The sequence below is a fragment of the Dama dama genome, chromosome 33 (genome assembly GCF_033118175.1).
Source record: "Dama dama isolate Ldn47 chromosome 33, ASM3311817v1, whole genome shotgun sequence".
Lineage (NCBI taxonomy): Eukaryota > Metazoa > Chordata > Mammalia > Artiodactyla > Cervidae > Dama > Dama dama.
Genome location: NC_083713.1, coordinates 27,592,387 through 27,605,729, shown reverse-complemented (window position 1 = coordinate 27,605,729; position 13,343 = coordinate 27,592,387).

Below are 13,343 nucleotides of genomic sequence, written 5' to 3'. Positions count from 1 at the left end.
CTTTACTTTTTTTTTTCAGTTGAACTTTACTTTTAAAATCTGATTTGTTCAATGCTCAAGGCAAAAATCCCATCTTGGACAAGCACTAACTTGTCCTTCATCAGCTTTTTTTCATCAGTAAATTCTGTCAAACACAGAAGCAAAGTGAGTAGTACCCTCTGGACACAAAATAGTTGTGGCCACCAGCATACCAATGGCACTAAAGCCAGACCTTTAAAATAAGAGTTTTGCGAATGTTTCAGACAGTCTCATCTCAAAAGTTTATATACATAAAACTTGATTTCTGAGAGTACATATACGTACCTACGTCATACAGACAGAATGAACCAATGCAAAGCCCTTCTGAAGCTATATGGAAAAAATGTGTTTTCCATCTGAATTTATTATAAGATTTTAAATATTTTAATTCGGAAATTAACAATTGATGCCTAAAAATGAGCTCTGAGGAGAAAAAATCAGTACAATCTAAATTATCTTTCAACATCCTTCTTCATGTAGAAACCAGAAAAAGTCAATGTGATACCAGTTTCTGTAGTTTTTTAAAAAAAAACAATATTCTGTGGTTAAAAGTCTAGTTTATTAGCATTACTCTTTCAGACTTGAAAGGCTGTACTTTCATTTTGAGTTAGACGAGTAAGTCTGATATAAGATCTTTACTTAGAACAGGATAGTTAAATACCAGGACAGATATATAGAACCATGTATGAAACCCAATGCAGCTACCTTTTGGGCTTAGTGGTCACTTCTTACCCTGTGGTAGCAGCCTTCATCCCCTTTATCATCCACATACACATAGGTGTACAGTATTTGCTGCCTTTACCTTTTTCCCTTCCTCCCCTCCACTACTATTTTTTCCCGTTTCTTCTCCAAGTTGCATTTTCTCTACATATAATATCATGTTTCCTTTCAAAACATCAGTGAAAAACACTGATGTAAAATGAGGTTGTACTAGACTTGTCTCCAGGCTTCCTCCCTGTTTTAGTATCTGTGCTTATCCTTTTTACATCTTTTCTCATCACTCTTGAGCTTTTCTACTCAGATGTGGATATAGATGTAGTATATATCTAAAATAATTTTTTTAAATAAATCACACAAAATTCAGTTCATACCTGAGTTACTGTATAAGAGGAAGAGAAAAACCCCCTATATGTCCCTGTCTCCAAATTGCAGGGGCCTCAGCTTGCTGTACCAGAGTCTTGTCTACTCTGAAGATTTATCTGATCCACCATTATCTTGTCCACTAGAGTTTCCTCACAGCAAAGCCTTCAATGCTGTATCAAAGAAATAAAGAATCACAGACCTCAGAGGTCAAATGACTGAATTCCTCAAATTCATTCTTAAGTTCTTTTTATTAGAATTTATAAGCCAGTTTAAAAATATTAAATGCTGATTAAATAAGATACCCATACTTCTTCCAAGTGCAATTATTTTGTATTTATCTCTGTATACATTGAACAGAGTAGCATTTTCTTTTCAACATTTCTAGTGTTTAAAATGGTTCTCAAAGATGTACAATATTTCAAGTTGAGGTTCCCATATTAAACCATTTGCCTAGATTTTTTTCTTTTATTATTACAACATCCAAATGAATTAATATATTCGTGTGTGTGTATATATATATACACACACATACATATATATATATTTGTATCCATTAAGTATCCCAGTTCCTGGGAAGTACAGTTACTGAGTCAAAGGGTAGGACTATCTCCATGGTTCAGTTATGTAAACATGCCATATTTTCCAGAATGCTTTGTAAATTACAGATATTAATGTTTGTACTGATTTTAACAGAATTTCAGTGGTATGGTATGTTGATTTTGTTGTTGTCTCCACAGGTATAAAATCTCAAATTTGTATTCCTTTTGCTTAATGGGAGAGCTGAATACTTTTCCATATTTTTGTGACATTTTTTCCCTTAGGAATAGGAATTATCCATTTCATTTTTCAAATTTGACTTTTAGGGGCTACACTCTCGTTTTTATAGATAGACAACAGTTCCAGAAGTTCACTTGCCTAAGGTCACACTGAATTAGTGGCAAAGCCAGGACTATAATACCTGGCTTCCACTCCTCCATTTCATCTTCTATCAAGTAGGCTGACCAAGTTGTAAGCATGCCAACCCCTACTAGGCTCTTCATAAGCGGTGCTTTCTTTTATTGCCATCTGGGAAATACCTCAGTTGCATGTTTGACCTAGTCACAGGACAAATAACCCAACTGTCCTCTGTTCAAAACCTTAAATATCGGGAAAAAGGATGTTTATTTATAATGACTGAGATTATTGGTGCCTTATTTGAAGCATGGCTTGAAGTTCCTCATTTCCTCTCAACATTTTCAGTTATTCAACATCTACAACTTTTATGTTTCCATATGCCTTTACATCTTTATTGTAATACATATTTCATTCTCCTTGTATTATGCATTGCAGTAGAGTCACACAGCACTTTGAATTTACTCCTTGACTTAGGCAGAGCTATCTATATAAAAAGCAGTATGCACATAGTACAAAAATGTAAAAGTGCATACTGTGAAAAGTTCCTTGCCCCAAACCTTCAGAAACAACTGCTGTTTTGGGGTTTGGTGTTTTTTTTTTTTGGCTGTGCAGCACTGCCTAGATCTTAGTTCCCCAACAGGGATTGAACCCATGCCCCCTACAGTGGAAGCACAAAGTCCTAACCACTGGACCACCCGGGAAGTCCCTAAAGTTAATGGTATCTTGGATATCATTAGAGCTATGGCTGCATGGTAGCCATTGTACAGATATACTGTAAGTTACTCTACCAGTTCCCTATTATTTAGGTTGTTTCCAGTATTTTCCATTACAAACAATGCTGCCATGCATGCACGTTCTTGTACATGTGCTGTGTGTAGAGATTAAAGTCCTAGAAATCATGACCTTTAGTCTGACCTCATTTTTTACAGTGACAATACTACTGTTTACAGCAGTTAAAATTATTAACACCAACTAAGGTTACAGATGCTTGATCCTGTACCAGTCTAGAATTAGCTGTGTAAACAAGAGCATTTTGGACCTCTCCAACCATCCTCCTACACAGCTAGAAATATGAATTATCTTAAAGGCACAATGATTTGAACACTTAGGCATAAGCCCATGACTTTCTTTTTGTCTCTTCCTTTAGTCTTGCTTAGCTCTTCTCAAACCTTATCATCCAGAAGAACTGCTCTCCAGCAGGGTTTCTCATCCTCAGGACTGTTGGCATTTTGGGCCAGATCACTGTTGTGCTGACTCATGTTGTTCAGTCTCTAAGTTGTGACCACCATGAACTGTAGCCCTCCAGGATCCTCTGTCCATGGGCTTTCCCAGGCAAGGATACTGAAGTGGGTTGCTATTTCCTTGTCTAGGGGAATCTTCCCTACCAGTAATCGAACCCACATCTCCTGCACTGCAGGCAAATTCTTTACTGCTGAGCCACCAGGGAAGCCCGCTGACCCGTGTACGGGCTAGTTAAGAGCACCTGTGGCTTCTACCGGCTAGATGCCAGTAGGACTATACCCACCTCCAGCTGTAACAACCACGCATGTCTCCAGATGCTGCCACATGGACCCCAGAGCAGCAAAATCACCCTTGGTTGAGAACCACTGCTATATGGGATTAAATATTCATTGACATTAAGCAGTGACTTTTTAATAATGTAACATGAACACAATTCAAAATAAGTAACAGTATTTGATAAGTTAAACTGCCCTCCCTTCCACCCAGTCACCTAAGTCACTTCTCCAGAGGCAATTACTTTTCCCAGTTTCTCTTTTGCCCCTCAGAGTTAATTATCAGTTTGCAAATATCCATCACTTTGTTTCAATACAAATGGTGATATACTACATGCAGTAGTAGTATATTTAACTGGAATCTCTTTCAGTTAAATTTAACATCTTTATTAGTACATATCAGAATACTTCAATTCTAAACATGCTAATTCTAAACAGTTGTTTGATACTTATTCCATAGTTTGGTTTCAGAGTCAGCTATTTGATATTTATTCCATAGTTTGGTTTCAGTTTGTTTAACCCAATCCCATATTAACGGACATTTAGGTTGTTTCTTATCTTCTGCTCTCATAGGCAGTGTTGCAGTGAATGGTTCTTGTGTGTACTTCATTTTGTACATGTGGTGGGGGTATATATGCAACATAGTGTTGGAATCGCTGAGTGGAAAGGCATGGACATTTTATATTTGGTAGATTTTGCATACATTTGAGACAATAGAGAAATATGAATATGGACTCTATATTAGATGATATGAGATTTTGTTAATTTTATTAGTTGTGATCATGGTATTGTGATGAGGTAGGCAAATGTCTTTATTCCTAGAAGTCACATGCAAAACTATTTAGTCACATGCAACTGACATTCACATGGTCCAGAAAAAAAGTATGTGTAGATGACAGACACACACACACAGGTATTTGTACATAAATAAAGCAAATATGATGAAAGTCTTAAATTATTGAATTTAGGTGGGGGGGAATATACAGGTGTTCACCATTGTGATTCTTTCAACCTGTATGTTTTCAAGTTTTCAAAATAAGACTTGGGAAAGATATTCCATATATGAAGTAAAAACAATACTATAAAGTAGGAACAATCAGTGAATAAGGAAGAGTTCTCAGAAGTTTAAAATGAGTGTGTTATATAATTAAGGCAATGGAAACTTGGGATATAAAGTTGAAGAAATTTCCCAGAACATCATAAAGAGAAAATAGAGAAAAGAGAAATCAATGTAGGAAATCTGATGGCTGGCTTATTTTCAGAGAGGAAAAGCAAACAGAAGGACATTATCAAAGAAAGGGAAGATAGTTCCTTAGAGTTGCAGTCATGAATCTTCAAATTAGAAGACTTTACTGAAAGTTGAGCAGAATGATCACTAACGTTGATGGAAAGTCGACTATTTGCCAACCACCTGCAACAGTGAGAATCTCAGTTCTCACAGTCCTCAGAGGCACACCTCCTTGAGTGAGGACTAGGGAGATTATTTCACCCAAAGTCACACAGCTGGGAGGGGACAGACAGCATTTGGGTCCCGGCAGTATACTTCACTTTCTTTTTTAACCACTATACCACTTACCTAACAGGATATACATGTATGCTAAATTATTTCAAAACATAGAGCATAAAAGTTCTAGATTCTTTCCGAGGGAAAACAGGAAATTTGGGAGAGAAGTCAGAATTTAAATAGCACCAGCCTATCAGTTATACTTCATGCTGAAAGACAATGGAACGATGAATTCAAAATTCTGACAGAAAGTTATTTTCCATATAGAATCCTATACGCAGGTGTGAAAGCAAAAGAAAGGTGGTTTTAGAAATCTATGAAGCCAGAAAACTTGCTTCATAAACTTTATAATGAAGTTACCAGTTGATCTATTTAAACGCCATGAAGATGAAATCAAAGAGCATGTAAGATGTGGAGGACAAGAAACAGTAAAACATATCCGATCCCAATAAAACGAAATCTGAGGATGGCAACTGAATTACATGCCTACAAAAGTAATTGGTCCAAATTAGAATAGGAAATTATGAACTCCAGAAAAAAGTGTAAAGAAAATGAGAGTCTAAATATAATAAAGTATAATTGGCATGGCTCTGAGCAGTAACTAGAAACAAAAACAGTTCAAATTGGTTGAATCGGGTCAGATTGGGAGACAGCAGGATGGGAGACTATTGCTTTTTGTTGTAAACTTTATTATAATTTCATGTTTTTAAAAACCATGTGTTACTCTGATATAACATTTTGTTTAATATTACTATATTGTTCAAATAAAATAGAACTGTAAACTAAGGAAATTTTAAAAATAAATTTATCTGAAGCAGATAAGTAGCACCTTTAAATAGACTGTGCTCAGGACTTTCACAAAGCAGAAATTGCCGAAAGACAGTGAAGAAGTTTCTTTAAAAAAACAAACTAATAACAACACAACTATACTTAGTTCTTTTTTTGGAAACTGATGCTAAAAGGAAGCAAAGTTTACCAGGTACTTTATTTGGCTATTTCAAAAGCAAACAGTCCCCACCTCTGACACACCAGCCCTGTGAATCAACACACACTAAATGTAAAAGCAAAGCTTTGAAATTTTTCATGTCATAATTTGGGGGGCTTTTCATTACCCTGTGGAGAAATTTAATGCCATAAAAGTGTATCACATGAATATCTGAAGAGCTGTTGTGTGTAAAATGCTACAAGAAATAACTTATAAGTTTCTTATAAAAAAATTTTTTTTAAAGACCTCCATTGTTAAAGTGTACCCAGGCTGGAGAAGGGATGAATCTTCTTCCACTGAAAGGGCTCCACTAGCTTCACCTTAAAACTAGAAGAGGCAGAGAAATTAGGTGATCTGTGAAGCCCTTTCCAGTTCTTCAACTGTATTTTTCCTCTTCCAGCTTCATAAAAGACCAGTTGGAAAATGTGCTTTGGTGTTCACCTGGACAGTTCTTTATAGATTTTTCATGAATGATATTGGCAGGTGAATCTGCACGGAAGTCTCGGGCTGTGCAGCGTGCTTGCCTGGCTCCCTGAATCCCCCTTTGTGAAGGCTGCGGGGCCACCACAGTGAGGCCTGTTTGCTGTCTGCAACTAGAGCAGCTGCCGCCTTTCTTCCTTTATCCTTTCTCCAGCAAAGGAAAACGCGGTGATGTTTGTGTGTGCTTCAGATGAGGAGAATGCTCTTCAGACAGGTTATTCTCCGGCTTAAAGTGGATGGGGGAGCGCCACTCAATGGGAAGAGAGGTCGAGGCAGCATCTGCCCCCTTGTTTGTTTCAACAGCTTCCGTCTTGAATATAGAATTTGTTGAGTGAGAGGCGAGCAGAAGTTGAGAAATGCAGTTTAAGCGGTGGTACGTTTCTGCCTAGTTTGTCAGCCAGTGCGGGGCATGGGGGCGGAGAGTGGGGGACAAGAAAGGGACGCACAGCTAGTTGTTTCTATTATTAAATTCCTTGTTATTTCATAATCTCCACCTCGAAGATTCTTACTGCAGTGTATTCAGTGTAACTGTTGACTAACCAAGGAGTACTGTTTCAGGCTTCTAGACAGGAAATACCAAAACTGTAAATATTTTCAACCTCTGATCTTAGTGGTCCAACTGCTTTCTCTAAGAACTGGTCTCACAAAATCCTACAGGACCATATTTTACTGAAACACACTACAGCAAACAGAACCATAAAACCAACAGAAGAATAAGATGAAAAAATATGAGAAGGTGACCAGGAATGTACCGTTATTTCAGGAAGGAAAAGGAAAAACAGTAAAAGGAGTCATCATACAGAAGGGTGTAAATATTGGGAGGAGAGAAACAAAGGCAGAGTGAAGGCCAAAGGAAAAAAGAATGTACAGTAGACAGCAACAGAGACAGGTAATGAATACTGTGTATTCCTGTCCTCTTGAATATGGTTTCAATAGTCTGCTTTTTATTGTATGCAGATGTGTGACTAGTCACAGTAAAAATAGATATCTTCCCTTAGAAAGTTCAGCAAATGGTATATGCACAGAAGGAAATCTGGACAAATAGGTGTGCTGTGTGCTAAGTTGCTTTTAGTCATGTCCAATTTTTTGTGACCTGATGGGCTATAGCCCACCAGGCTTCTCTGTCCATGGGATTCTCTAGGCAAGAATATTGGAGTGAGTTACCATGCCCTTCCAGGGGATCTTCCCAACCCAGGGATTGAACCCGCATCTCTTATGTCTCCTGCACTGGCAGACAAGTTCTTTACCAACAGTGCTACCTGGGAAGCCCTCTGGATGAATATACATCAACTCAGTAACAGTGATTACCCAGAGACAGCTTTTCCGGGGGACTTCTACTTTCTGTATTTTCCATTTCTGTGTTTTTAAAATGTTTTTAAGGAGCACATGTTACAAACATGTGTAAACAAACAAACAAAAAAACCCCAGACTTTAAAAAATTCTAACAATGAGATCAAGAGCATTTTCCTTTCTCTTCTTTTATAAATGTGGATTCAAGATGCCAAAGGAAGCAGTATTTCCCTTTTACCATCATCTCTGCAGGAAGGATTTTAAACAGGTGCAAGTTTGCTGAGAATTTATTAGTGTTCAGCATTTTTCTCAGTTCTTGGCAGCCAGGGATAGTGAAAATCTGTGACTCCTCACACCTGGTGTTGCTCATGTAAGGATTAGAGTCTCAAGGTTACATGTTCTTTCTTTATGGACAATTTTGTGAGCATGTTAGTCTCAGCTTTCCAAATAATTTCCTAAGAACCAAAATAACATCATAATCTCCTTGGAGCCAAGTATGCACTTAAGTATTTATTGATTGGCTGACTGACTGATCACTAAATTCTCTTGGAAACTTTTTGCCTTTCTGCCTTAATCTGCATGGATTCTTCATTCTCCAGAAGCCTATAAGGTGCTACTTTTCAAAGCTTACTAATTGAGAATAGATACTAGTTGATAATGGTATATATTTTTATTTAGATAAACCAACTTTCCTTAGAGCCAGTGCCAAGAAATGAGGTCAGGGAAGCCCTGTTGCTTAAGATAAAACTCAGCAGCCACTGTGAAATACATTTTGGAGGCTCCTCAAAAAACTAAAAATAGAACTACCATATGACCCAGCAATTCCACTTCCTGGGTATATATCGAAAGACAACTGTAACTTGAAAAGGTACATGTGCCTCAGTGTTCATAGCAGCATTATTTACAATGGCCAAGAAATAACTAAGTGTCCATGAACAGATGAATGAATAAAAAAGATGCAGTATATGTACACTGGGGCTTCCAAGGTAGCTCAGCTGGTAAAGAAGCCACCTGCAAAGCAGGAGACCCTAGTTTGATTCCTGGGTCAGGAAGATCCCCTGAAGAAGGGACAGGCTACTCACTCCAATATTCTTGGGCTTCCCTGGTGGCTCAGATGGTAAAGAATGTGCTTGCAATGTGGGAGACCTGAGTTCGATCCCTGGGTTGGGAAGATGCCCTGGAGGAGGTCATGGCAGCCCACTCCAGTATTCTTGCCTGGAGAATCCCCATGGACAGAGGAGCCTGGTGGGCTACAGTCCATGGAATCGCCAAAAGTCAGCCACAACTGAGCAACTAAGCACGTATGTACAGTGGAATACTACTCAGTCATAAAAAAAAATAAAATTTTCATTATTTGAAAATAATGAAATGTTGTTGCAACAACATGGATTGACCTGGAGGGTAGGATGCTTATTGAAATAAGTCAGACAGAGAAAGACAAATACATACGTTATCACTTATATGTGGATTCTAAAAGATAAACTAGTGAGTATAACACAAACTCACAGAGAACAAACTAGTAGTTATTGATGGGGAGCAGCAAGGGGAGAAGGGCACAAAAGGGGTGGGGATTAAGAAGGACACAGGACTATGCATAAAGTAAATAAGTTACAAGGATATAGTGTACAATGCAGAGAATACAGCCAACATTTTATAATAACTATAAATGGAACATGTGTGCTTGCATGCGTACTAAGTCACTTCAGCTGTGTTCGACTCTTTGTGGCGCTATGGACTGTAGCCCCACCCCACCCCCAGGCTCCTCTGTCCATGGGATTCTCCAGGCAAGAATACTGGAGTGGGTTGCTATGCCCTCCTCCAGGGGATCTTCCTGACCCAGAGATGGAAACCAAGTTTCTTGCATCTGCTGTATTGGCAGGTGTATCCTTTAGCACTAGCACCACCTGGGAAGCCCGTAAATGGGATATAATCTATAAAATGTTTGAATCATTTTGCAATTAATGTAATATTGTAAATCAACTATAACTCAATTTGAAGAAAAAAAGATAAAACTCAAATGCATCAGTGAGTGAGGTCTGGGACCACCCTCATCCTCAGCCTTCCCATCCCTTCCCTCTCGTGGCCCCCGCCACCAGTCCAGGTAGGCTGCTGCTCCAATGATGGATCGGCTGTTATGCTGAAGCACTATTTCTGCTTACAAGTCTCCCGTAATATCTTTCAAGCCAAGAGGTTGGAGCAGCTTGAAATGAATGTAGGCCAGACTGTGCCTGAGAGCAACTCCCTGAGGACAAAGTTTGGTCTTACCCTACAGCTAAGTTAGCCCTCTCTGGTCCCATTCTTCTCTGCTTAATCACACTGATAGGCTGCTTAGCAGGGTGCAACGGTGCTCTTCTCTGAGCCCACTTGGATGATGCCTATAAATGGCTACAGATTCACAAAATCTTCAGAATTTCTATGTAGGAGGGTCACAGGCAATCTCCTTGGAAGGGAGTGGAACGTAAAGTTTCATTTGCCCAGGAACTATATGATCCAGAAAATGTCATTATACAAATCAAAAATGGGAGGGGCAGGAGGGTCACATACAATTAAAGCCCCCTCCCCTGCCTCCTGGCTTCCTCTAGACATTGCCAGAGACAGGGAAGCAAGGCACAGACAGCAAGGAGAAACCCCCTTGATTTCCTGTAACTGTCTTGCATGTGACATTACCTGTCCTCAAAAAAACAGGGAGCATTTATACATTTTCTCTAAGGGTCCCCCTAGATTGGTGCTAAGTTGCTTCCATTGTGTCCAATTCTTTGTGACCCTGTGGACCACAGCCCATCAGGCTTCCCTGTCCATGGAATTCTCCAGGCAAGAATACTGGAGAGGGTTGCCATGTCTTCCTCGAGGGGATCTTCCCGACCCAGGGCTCAAACCCACATCTCTTAGGTCTCCTGCATTGATAGGCATCACCTGGGAAGCCCCATAGATTACCCAGTAAACATGTTTACCATTGTCTCAAGTGGTCCAGGAAACAATATTCTGCCAACAAGTTGGCTAAGAGAGTGCCCTAGCAACTTTCTGCCTGAACATATATAATCGTTTGAAGCTGGACCTTAACCTTAGGGGGTCCAGTCAGCTACGGAGACAGGTCCCTGTTAAATATGCAACTTATGCTTATGCAGGACTCCAAGTTCTTAGAAAGAATGTTCATTTGACTTTTAAAAAAATGTAAATGAATAAAAGCATTTCCTCACACTAAAACTGAACACACTGTAGGGCAGGATGGGAAATATTCTTCCTAAGCCATACAGTAAAATGCTAAGAAACGATCCTGATATAAAACCAAAAGGCTAATTTTTCTGGTTCAGATGGCAAACTGGGAAGTAAGTTCAGGGAGAATGGAGGCACCTGGGGTTGACAGCCCCACTGAAGCTATGCGGGTCCCGGGACACCAGCTCCCCCCAGCAGCCACTGTAGTGCGGGGTAGGACACAGCACACTGTCTCAGTTAGTCTTAGGTGTTTGTATGTAACAAGCTTCCTCTACAGATATATACCTTAGTGTAAGGGCTAAGGGCTTCTACACCATAGTCTTTATGTTGCATTATAGGTAATCTTCATAAGTATTTAAAAACCTAGTGAGACAAGTTACAGGATGCTGCTGCTGCTAATTGCTTCAGTCGTGTCTGACTTTTAGCAACCCCATGGACTGCAGCCCACCAGGCTCCCCCGTCCCTGGGATTTTCCAGGCAAGAGTACTGGAGTGGGCTGCCATTGGCTTCTCCGGTTACAGGATGATGTCTTTACAAAGCAAAAGTTATTTTTAAAGGAATTTACTTCAGGTAGCGAAATCTCTAGAGCTTTTAAATTGCGAATTTGAATCACAAATTCAGTATCTTCATTATGGAAACCAAAATAATTTCAATTTTACTACAGACTATATACAGTATTTGAAAAAGTTATACAGTATAAGTCTATAATAAAATATCATTAAGTAGAAGAAGGAGGAAGGAAAAAATGACTTTAAAAAAATGAGAATATCAGAATTTATTTCTGATTTATTTAATAAAAGAAGATTAAAAGATATAAAAAGATGCTAATAATATAACCTTTTAAAAACCGAGGAATGGTACTTCCCTGGTAGTCCAGTGGTTAAAAATCCATCTGCCTTGCAGTGCCGGGGATGTGGGTTCAATCCCTAGTAGGGAAAGGAACTAAGATCCCATATGCCATGGAGCAACTAAGCCTCTGAGACACAGCTAGAGAGTCCACGTGACACAATGAGAAGTCCTGCATGATGCAATGAGGATCTGGCCTGTGGCAACTAAGACTGGATGCAGCCAAATAATTAATTAAAAATAACAAGGTCAAAACCCTATAAAACAATCATTAATCACAATAAAAATATTTTAACATCGGAGAATGAACTTCTGTATATAGAAACTGAAGGTATTAAGAAGTTACCCTTTATTTCTTGAACTCTGGTTTTGAAAAATTATTCAACAATTTTTTTCAAGAAATACAAAATCCAAAAAATGGAGGAAGTTCAAATCAATGAAGTGCCACAACATAACCTTCATTCCACAGAAAAGATGGGCAGAAACAGAGAAGAGAAGTGAGTCAGTAGTAGTTACTCATCTAAATGAAAGCAATCTAATGCCCTTATACCTAGGATCACAGATGTTAGAACTACTAGGGGTCTTTTAAAGGGCTTCCCTGATGGCTCAGACAGTAAAGAATTCACCTACCATGCAGGAGACCTGGGTTCAATCCCTGAGCTGGGAAGATTCCCCAGGAGAAGGTACTGGCTACCCACTCCATTATTCTCTCCTAGAGAATTCCATGGACAGAGGAGTGATCGCAAGGAGTTGAACATGACTGTACGACTAACACTTTTACTTAGATGCCAGGAGTCTAGCCCTTTATATGGTTGATCAGTATGCATGTATCTTATATAAATTGATGATTTTGGAGGACACATGCTGGCAGTTCTTAATCTTTCTAATGTCAGAAGCATGTTATGAAAGAAGCTAAATCAATAATCAGTGGGCAAGTTATTACCTGTGCAAGTTCTTATCTGCTTCATTTCTAGCTCATCCTGGATGTCCACATGCTACACTGAATTTACTGGCGACTTCCTCACTGGATTACACTATGGTGGTGCCACCTGATTCTCATAATGTTTCCTTTAGCCTTCTAGTTGAAGGGGGATAAATCATGCATTTGTTTTTCAAGGATTGGTGGTAGTTTAGTCGCTCAGTCATGTCCGACTCTGTATGACCCCAAGGACTGTAGACTGCCAGGCTCTTCTATCCATGGGATTCTCCAGGCAAGAATACTGGAGTGGGTTGCCATTTCCTTCCCCAGGGGATCTTCCTGACCCGGGGATCTAACCTGGGTCTCCTGCACTACAGGCAGATTCTTTACTGACTGAACCACCAGGGATGCCCAAGGATTGGCTGAGCTGAATCACATAAACATGTGCTCCATTTCAGCTGTGTTTCAAATTGGGCTTAATGCCCTCTGACATTTCTCTAGGGACTTCTAGGTTTCTTTTTTCTGCACACTTCTTGAGACTCGGTGCTCTGCTAACTGTCATGTTCCTTTCCTGCACTCAGGTTGTTGGCTTCAGAT